The following is a 10,515-nucleotide window of genomic DNA, read 5'->3' as shown; positions in this document are numbered from 1 at the left end:
GATCCTTCAGTAGGTTATAGAATCTATCATACTTTATTTGATTAATGATATTTCTTCTTAATAAAATTTATTAGAATAGGCCGTAATGTCCATTCACTTACTTTTTAGCTACCCAAAAAATTTCCAAATATTTTTATGCTGGGATGATGACCCAGTGTGCATTCGGCTGAATGGACAGATGGCCACAATGAACTTGAGGGCTGAGGCCGCCAAATGAATGGAGCCGGCAACTTTATGGGCCTCTTTTGTCGGACCTCAAGTTGAAGTTGAAGACGGAGGCTTAGGCAGTGGCTGAGGCTTTTCATAAGCCTTTTGTACGGCAAATCGGTTGCTGCAACGTGCTGCAATTACAACTACAATTACGATTACCATTACAATCACAATTGCAAACACAAATAAAGCGAACTGAGCGGGCAAATGCAGTGGAGCATTCATTCAGTCCGCATGACATTGAATCTTTTTTGAGGTTACTCGGTTTGTTATTACCGAAGTTGATGAGCTAAAAGGTTGGGGGAAGGGGATTGTAATTAAAGTGGGGAGTGCACTTCAATCGAAACTGATTTTGTTGATTAAAAATCCCTCTGCCTAATGAAATTCAGCTATTTTTACAGAAATTATAATAATTATTTCTGCTTTTCATTAAAATGTTTTTCAGCGGTCAGCTCTGTTTTCCATTTGTATTTATCGCTTAAATGATTTTAATAATTCAAATTGTTTACTTCGAATTTTTCGAATTTTGTAATCAAATATGAATTTCATGAAGTTTACAATGCAAACTCGCCAGTGAAAACTCAATAATGGTCGTCCATATCAAGTATACGCACCTCAAAATCAAAATTAATTACTGAGTTCTACAAGGGAAACTCTGTTGGTTTGCCATAAACAGAAACCAAATTCAATACATTTCCAATTTTAATTGGGAAATCATTCTGTAGCTTAGGGATTTCATGGATTTATGTTAATTTGCATTGTTAATCCACTTTATATCCACATGACTTCTATTATTTATCGTTAGTTAATTTCAAAATCGCCTAAAACCTACCCACATTGATGTTTCATGTGATTAAACATTTCCATTGAATCGAAACTGTGTTGAGTGCTCATGAGCAGGGAAAATGTTGGAAAGCCTTTTAATAATTAGTGCTGCCATTATCATTATGATTATTAAAATCATTGTTTCGGTTTCTGATACGATTTATCAAAAGCCCAAATTAATTATGCCGCTGCTGTTGCCAATTGAATTAAATGCCTGCCGCGCAATGATTGTTCATGGCGATTGCCCCCAAAACTCGCCCCTCACTCTCCTTTGGCGTTCGTTTTGTGCCTCAATTAACGGCAGCAAAGGCAACAGCGAAACACCAACGGAAAAGCCACTGGAGATACAACAATAACAACAGCAGCAGCAGGAGCGGCTTTGGGAAATGGTCAGGGAAAAGCCATTTTTGGGAGTGAGTGTGAAGATAGCCGGCGTCGTAAATTTTGTACAATTTGAACTCGAAAGTCGTTAAATGTAACACAGGCCACAACCATGCAAGTTGAAGGGGTGAGGGGAGGAGGCAGGAGGATAGGCAGGCAGCTGGTTTCTAAAGGTGCACTGAAAAGAAAGAGTAGGAAGTTTCTGCTTTTTATACTTTTAAGGTGGTCAAGATGGATTATCAATATTTTCTACCCACCTTACCTTCCAGGAAAATATAAAAATAGTTTTAAAATAATAAATACCTAAATTAGTCTTTTTGAGAGGTTTATTCAGGGTAATCAAAGTTTTACTTCTACTTTTCTGATAATTATCTAATAAAATGGCCAACAACATCCGTAAGTCAGTCACAAACTTAAGCCCGTTTTTCCCACTATATGGCACACCCCCTTCAGTGGCAAGGGTAATGGGTTGGAGGGTGCAGAAAACATGAAAGCCAAACGTGAGAAATTGGGTCACTGGAGAAGGGGCGTAGAAAGCGGTGGGGCGGCAGCAAGGGGGGCAATAGAAATTGCTTGCAATTGGATACTGCAGGACGGCCAAATGTATGCTGGATGAGAGCTGGCCAGGTTCGGGGGCAGGGTGAGCGGGGTAAATGCAATGCGTGGCCTCTGCCTTTGGATAAGTGAATTGCCAGAGTTTTCCCTTCGCCCAACTCCCTTGTACCTTTCTCCCATTCAAAGGCAATGCGTTTTAAGTGTGATAAGTAAATTTACCTTTGGGTTTGTTTTGGGTCAACTGGATGAAATTTCGGAGCTGAAACTTAATTTCCAGCTGGGTCAATTGAAGTGGCAGTTGAGTGGGGTAAAGGTGCTGTGACTTAATCTAGAGTTCTCGAGTGATTTAAAATGCGTTTTAGGGAATTCCAATAATTAAGTTACACAGATTCCTGAATGCTTTGCCCTCTGTAAAGGGGATTCCCCTCTTACATTTCAGGCAAATGAAAAACCGAACCGAAAACAAATAAATTTTGAAATATCTTAAATATTTATGACCACAATTAATGCAACACTTTCTTATCACTTGTGGCGTTTTTTGTCCGTAAGCAATTCCCTTCCGCCTCACTTATTTGCTGTCATAAAAATGCAACGAATTTGAATACAAAAAAGAGAACAACAATTCTGGGGAAAGAAAGGAAAGAAAAACACACGATAGGAAAATTTGTGAAGCGGACCGCAAGCGAATGCCAGCGGGCAGTGCAAATACACCCAATTTCCCGACCCCGCCCACGCTTTTCCTTTTTTCGGCGCAAACAAAATGGCAAAGAAAAGCGAAAAGCGAGCGAAAATGTTTGCATTTTGTTCCGCTAAGTTTTGTTTGCGCTCGAGATAGCGTTTTGGCCGGGGAAATCCCCTGCTTCTCTCAGCCAGCCAACTTTTCATCTTCGCCTTCGTTTAGCCGCATTTCTAGTGCATTACTTTTACAGTTATCACGTATGGTAGCAAGTTTTTCCCAGTGTGTGTGTGTGAGTGCGGCGAGGATTTATTGTTTTCCACGTGCATTCTAAGCAGAAATTTAAACGAAGCAAATCATTTCGCATACAAGGCAGCACCTTCGAGCAAAAAGCGAAGGAAAGTCTCGGAAGGATGCTTGTGAGCAGACCGAAGGATACTCACGCCCGCCTAAGTGGCTATTTATCCTTATTTCGCTGCAAAGGCGCACTAAAAATGTATATAAAAATTCCTTCTTTTCGGCTTAAGCAGCTGAAAGCTTCCAAGAAGTGCAGCGCGGAAGGACCCTCTGCAAGGCTATTTATAAATGATTTTTTAGGGTCCTCGCACATACGTTATGCCGAAAGGGTGCGATTCCTTTGAACTTAAAAATAGTTTTATGGCTTAATAAAGTCTGCCAAGATTTAGGGCTTTCGCAGAAGCAGCAGGGAAAACTAAGCAAATTTATAACTCTTATGTGGAAATAGCCGGAGTCCAGCTAAATCTGTTTTCTCTACTTTCTTCCCATTGAAGACCTTTTTATCTTGACCATAAACTATTAAAATTTTTTAATAATCTTCCCAAAGTGAACTATACAAAAGATCCTTTCAAGCACTATTCCCCTGAGCAACTTGCACATTAACTTGATTGGCTTCCCTTTGATGTCCTGTCAACTAACGAAATGGGTCACAGAGCTGCACTCAAATAAGGGAATATTTGAATAATATTTAATAAGCTTTCCTGGCGAGCCAAATTGAAGTTTAATTAATTTATTTGGTTAACAAAAGCAGAATGCGCAGCTAATAAATGCGAGCCGAAGGAAAACCCCTGGTCAGTGTCAAAGTCCAAGTCGGAATATGTCATATTCCTACGGCGGCCAAAGCTGGCATAATTTATGAGAACATTTTTGCTCCTTTTTCTGAGCTGCCTACCAGAATGTGCGAAGGTTGAGCTGGGTGTGCCTGGGTCACAGGTGATGTATTGTATTTCTCTGATTTATTGCTCTGTTTATGTCTGGGCAGAAGAAGGCGATTTGTGTCACAGACGGACGTGAAATGGCCATGGCAATTCGGAGAATAAATATTATTAATAAAATGCTTCGGCATTTGATTAGGACATTAGTTTAATGTACGAGTATTTGTGTTTCATTGGATTTATTTGCTAATTGATTTTGCCTTTAACTAAAAGGTAGTGTTTCCTTTTCAAAAGTGTAATTGGTTAACTAAAGCTGCCAGAAACAGAAACTTATATAATTACAGTAAAAGTACTAAAATATCACAAATCTGCTTTTAGGCATCTCCATTTCCATAGTAATATGTGGTTTGGGCTAGGGTCATGTTCCGCCTACCCACACTGCCTTTAAATTGGGTCAGCTTATTTATGGAAATGCAAAAATATCACCGAAAGTAGGGCAATCTTGGTCCAAGAGGAGGTGGTCCTCAAACCCAGAGGAGGTCCTCACATCACACGCTCATTTTCTTGCTTTCTACGTGACGTTGGCATTGTGTAAGTCCCTCCATTTAGCCCACTTTTTTCCCACTTCTACCCACTTGGCTAAGGTCTTGAATAATGACCCTGGCTGTTGGTATGTGCGGTGGTCCTCTGCTGAGCCGCAGGCTCCTTCCAAGCTCACTTCACTTGCAGGAATTCTTGGCCTTATCCTATCTATACACACTCCCTGTGTTTTTTGTTGACCGCAAATTATGCACGTGGGTGGACCAAACAATTGCACAGTTGTCCTTGAACCCGGAGCCTTCTGCCTCCTGGCATTTTGTTTGCTTGCTATGCGCACGCACCCTCAGACACGCGGATGAAATTGATGTCCTTGCCGGGCCATAATATACGGCCAGGATCGTTTGCCGTCTACGTGTTTGAGTTGGCTGCCTCTCAAGTGTCAATCCAATGGTAGCCAAAGAGCTTTCAGAGAATAAGGGAAAATCTATCAAGACGGAAAATCGTAAAATCGAAATTTTATATTGAGATACGAACGACAGCTTTTAAAAATCTTCAAATAATCTGCCTAAATGGTGTTTAAAATGGATTTCTCTCTCTTATGGTTAGCAGTAAACCAACTATCTACTAGTATAACAGTAAAGGTATATACCCACACCCGAAGAGTATAAAAATCTATAAAATAAGCAAAGGAAAAGGGTCACGCACTCAGTGCCTTTCAGAGTTCGTACTTTGAGTTTGTTTGCTTTGCAAACTGTGTAAGCTTTAAAATTCACTCTGAAGTTTGACTATTCCGAATGCGAATTCGGTGGCATAGAGATATCTATATGTTCTTTGACACACTTAATTTTGCTGTCGGTGCCGCAAATGAAATCGATGCCCCAAAATATGCGGTCAAAGTTCATGCAGAATGATAGTTAATTGCGTTCGTGACAAATTGGTTTGGGGCCGGGCTTTTGGCCAGCCATCATTGCGATGGCCAAATTTCATTTCGATTCTGGCCACCGAAAATTTGAATTTTGCATATGAAATCGAACAAGAAATGTTTTCTATATGCAAATATGTGTGGGTTTTCCAAAATGCCACAGTTCGATTGAAAACTAAACGAAGCTTAATTTTGGGGAAAATTAAATTTGATATTTTTGTACTTTTTAGTTTTGGGAAAATGAAAACATCTTGATATTGTGTATGATAGGTGCAATGATTACAAAGCGTTCTTTAACATCTTAAATTTGTTTAAATAATTATGATTTACCTTTAACCTTAATCATTATTTCTGTGACACACTGTTCCGGATATCCGCAGAGTTGTAGAAACAAGCAAATTTCCTCGACAGGAAACAATTCGACTCGAACCCGAAATTAATTTCAATAAATCCATTGCCATTTGCACATTTGTAAAATTGTGATTTGCATAACATTTTCTAGTACAACAAGCGGAAAATATGTTTTTCCATAACGGGAAAATTCAAACACGTGTCCTTCACTTCGGGCCAAAATTTAAACTTCAAGTTGATCGCACGAGCAATTAAAGTTGCAGCTCGTTGAATTATATAAAATTCATTTTGCGAGAACGTTGTCATGTCAGTCGGCGGAGTGTGGATGAGGGTGTGGGCGGGGCGCCAGGAAAATGAAATAAACATTTTCATAGCAACAGGCAGCCTGGCGAAGTTTGAAGCGCATAAAATGCTGACCAAATTATGATGTGCCAGCGGAATTCTGTGTTAGCGAAAATGTTCACTCAACTTTTTTGCATATCCTCGTGAACTATTTTTTGAAAAAAAGAAAAGGAAAATGTTTTAGCAAATTACCAAAATCAAGCTTATATCATATTTTGTATTTAATACTTTGACAACCGTTTTTTCGGGCGTAAAACTTGCTAAGTGATTTGGTAAAAATGTATTATATTTGGGGTTTTCTCTCTTAATTTCTTTTAAAGGAATTGATATGTCCTACTACTAGCAACTTTCATTTTTCCCTGCTAAATGTTTTTCTTTTGTAATGAAGAATGAAGTCATTTAACTTCACTCCGGCCAGACAGCCCCGATAAATCTAATTAACAACTGTTTTACAATTAAGCAGCGAAACTTTTTGCACGAAAACTTAATTGCAATATTAACTCTATCTATATGTATATACTACACTGCCTCGTACTACTACCTCGCTGGAGGAGCCCCCCAAAGAGCTCCTGGAGGACCTCAGGGCAGGAAAGTTCCTTCTGCGATGGCTGCAACTTAATTAAATTTTCGCATTGCAATTGTTCCCACTCTGGTTGGCGCTGCCTTTTGTTGAAATTTCACGCTCGTGACATGGTTAATTAATTCATTTACTTTCGGGCATATGCCGAGAAGAATGGAAAGGAAACATCAACACGGAGCGGGAAAACAAAGTGGCATCGATTATGCTAATGGCCGTGGGAGGCGTAGAGTGGGTGTGGCTGTGGAAAAGCGTGCTTAAAGACGGATTACTATTTTTCGCAACTCAAATTAAAGGAGTGCAGGAGGGATAAGCCACCTAGAACTCCAGTTTAAGCTTCAGCTCCATCATCAACGAGTTCGGTGTCCTGCCAGCCAGGACATGCAGCCGTGACTACGTGACAGGGCGTAAATCAATACGCTTCGCTGCCTCCTGGCCATTATGGAATGCAATATTCTGCACTTTTGTACGGCTATTTCCCCTACATATTTATGAACTGCACCTTCCCTGCTAACGAGCTCAACTAACGATCTGGGCCCATTTGTTGCCAATAAACTAGTAAAAGCCCTAAACTTCGGGCTGCGCGGCTATAATGACGACAAATTGCATTGCTGCGAGATTTCTAAGAAAATTTATAACAAAAGCCAAACAAGAGCCGTTCGATAAATTACAGATGCAGATGGCTTTGTGAGTTTTGAGGAAAACTTGAATTTTCCTAAAGTGAAGTGCAACTTTGTAGCTATGGCCTGGTAATGTATACAAAATGTGTTATTTTTACAGAAAAGAATTTACCAATTTACAAGTAAATAATATTCGTTCCCCCACTTGCTTTTCCCATTTCAACTTTTGCGAACAAAGGAAACCTGAAAATATTACGTATACGCAGAAAGCCGTTGGAATTAAATCTCGACTGGCTCCTCAAGTGCATGGACAATAAATTAAATCACAATTATCTCAATATCTCACGTGCAGAAATACATCATCCCATACAGAGGACTGCAATCATAAATACCAATTAAGCCATTACAGTGCAATTATTTCCGGACATTGCACATTGTGTCAACAGCCGGGCGAAGAGCTGGAAAATCAGCTGTAAAATATTTATGTTTATTATTTTTGCCTCTCGAATGCGTGGAAAATGCACAGCAGAAACACAAATGGACGGAATCGGGGAAAAATGCGTCCGAAGGTGAGCTTGATGAATAACTTGAGAGGCGATTGTGACATGAAATATAACTCAATGCGGATTGTTCGGAGTGAATGGGAGGAGTGGGATGATGGGATCCACGAAAAGATGATCCGAGGCTTATGCTTCTCATATGAACAGCGCGTTAAGGGTAAGGTCTGTGGTTTCCTGGTTATTAATTCATAGTTAATAAAGTTAATGGTCTTGAAAGATCTTAAGATGAAGAGTTACTTTTGGTCTAATATTAAGTAATTTATTAAACATTCCATTACCTTTATTAGGTGTTATCTTATCATTTTATTATCTTAAAGTTGCAACTCATGAAATGCAGTTAGTTAAAAATGTGGCATGTTTATTACTCAAACATTTTCCCTAACTTAAGGTATCATAATGGTCGACTTTTCCTAACTGCAGACGACTTATTTACTTTTTGTCGAGCGTGATGCGTTCGCATTGTGAAGAGCTTTTTATGAGAAATTTATTAGCATATGTTTCTGCGAGCGCATTCCTCCCGACAATGATGATGAAGATAATGATGCCGCTGCTGCCGTTGAAGTCGGAAAAGTCATTGAACTCAGCTTTGTTCCACAGAAGGAAAATGAATATGAATTCAAAGATTGAAATATGACATTTAAAGTATTGATCAGGTTTATCAATTTGGTTACTTAAAAGGTAAATTAACCTAGATTAATCGAGTACTTTGTTTCGTTTTCCGCTTTTCCACAATTATATAAGACTTTCTCGCAGTGCAGGTGTGCCACCTTGTGATAAGGCAGACACTAATTCCTCGGCATGCCCCGCGACAATAAAATAGCAACAAAGGCACATGAGTCGGGGGCATTGTGTGTTTGCCACATGGCTAAGCCAGCTGGCTGTCTTCTCATTTTTTTCTGGCCTAAACCATCCGAGCTGGCTGCCTTTCACTTTCCGCCCGGCTTGCAAACAAACCAGCAAGCCAACCAGCCGACAAACAAACAAACAAACAAACATAGCTGCCCGGCCAGTCACGAAAGTGTCGTCTTTACTTTTGCTCTTTTTGCCCGTTTTTTGTTTATGGCATTATTAACCCGTTTTCCTAGTTTCTCAGGGCGATTACATAGCCGTCGCCGTGGCAGTTGCAGTCTAGCATAATATTGCAATTTACCTGGTCGAGGAAGCGACTCAGATGCATTCGGCTATTCGAGTTCACTCATGGGGATGGGTTCGAAAGTTGGGGCACGCGGAATGTGGAAAGTGAATGGCCAGGGGATGGATATGTTTTCCAGGTGTCTGGTTTCCGTTTGGTAATAGAATTTCCGACTGAAAAATTAAGGATAGTTGGATAACTTACAAAATTAGATCTATCTAATATATTAATACACAAGAATAAAGGTATAGTATAAAGTTATTCAACACAGCCTCTAAATTTGTGAAAGGGAAAATACGTCTTCTTTTGTGTAGATTTTCGTAGCATACTTTTTGACTAATCAACAGACTTGCCTTGTTGCCTAGGATAATTTATAAAATTATACAAAAAGTGAATAGTAACAAATTGCCTTCTGGCTTTACTCATCATAAATCCTTCTTAGAATAATTAATAACATTTCTTCCTTGAACATGTTCAACACCAATTAGGATGCACTTGAGCAATTACCTCTTTCAGATTGGCAGAAATACTTAGCTCCCAGGACTAAAAATACAAAACAAACCGGTCGTTGGGGTGCAGGGTAATCAGCAGGGGAGCCTGTGGAAAATAGAATGCCAAAATCTTATCAAATGCCCCCAGACGGCACTCGCCTGGCATTAGGATAAACAACAAAGGATAAGGTGGCCAAGGGATGGGGGACCCTGCCTTATTAATTTTCATGGCACACACACCCACAGACGTTCAGCGCAGGCGACAAAAACCCCATTTTATGCAAATTTCTGGGAGGCATCAGAAAGTCAAAAAGCTAAGAAAAACAAAAATATTAATGATTTACCCATGTATAATCCATACAAATGGCACAGCAGTGGTCGGGGGTGTCGTCCTTGAGCTTAATGTCAGTTCGGTTCAGTTTCCTCGCTGCGTACACAGACTTTTCCACCCAACCTCCACCTACTGCCATTGTCTTTTTGAGATTTTTGAGTTTTCGGGGGAATGGAACGTGACATATGCAAAAGGGTTAAGCGATTAATTTCAATAGACAATATGTGTTCGAGATATATTTGTGTTCGGTTATTTCTGTGTGCTCCTCTCTGCGTGTTTTTGTGCAAATATCTGCATGCTAATATGAATTTATGTTGCCCGCCTTATTGGTATTCATCCGACGTGTGGCTTTGACTTTTCGCAATATGCCAGATCGAAGGTTGCTAGGAGAAAAGTGAATCATGCACAGATTTCTGAAATTTTGAATGGTGAGATTTAAAATGGGTGTAATATTCATTGTTATATATACATAAAATAGTTTTAAAATATTTTCATTGGTTGGACTGTTGTACATTTTAATACCAATATTATTATCAATATTATTTATTTTTAAGTTGACAAAATGATTTTTCAGTTTCAACTTTCTTTTTTAATGAAATGCTTCTCAACTTGACAAACCCTGCAAATCTACTTGCAACGGTATTTGCATTTAAAAAATACCAAAATAAAGGTTTGCGCATGCGCAAATGAGTTGAGAAGCAAAGAGCGAGAAAGTTCTCTCCCCGTTAAAAGCCACCCCCAAGAACTGAGAGAGAGAGAGTCAAACCCAAAGAGAAGGAAGCTAAAGGGTAACAAAATACGGAAATGCGCGACAAAAAGAAGAAGAAAAG

Source organism: Drosophila eugracilis, unplaced genomic scaffold (assembly GCF_018153835.1).
Source record: "Drosophila eugracilis isolate 14026-0451.02 unplaced genomic scaffold, ASM1815383v1 contig_2152, whole genome shotgun sequence".
Classification (NCBI taxonomy): Eukaryota; Metazoa; Arthropoda; class Insecta; order Diptera; family Drosophilidae; genus Drosophila; species Drosophila eugracilis.
The sequence above is the reverse complement of the archived record's forward strand: the minus strand, read 5'-3'. Positions refer to the sequence as shown.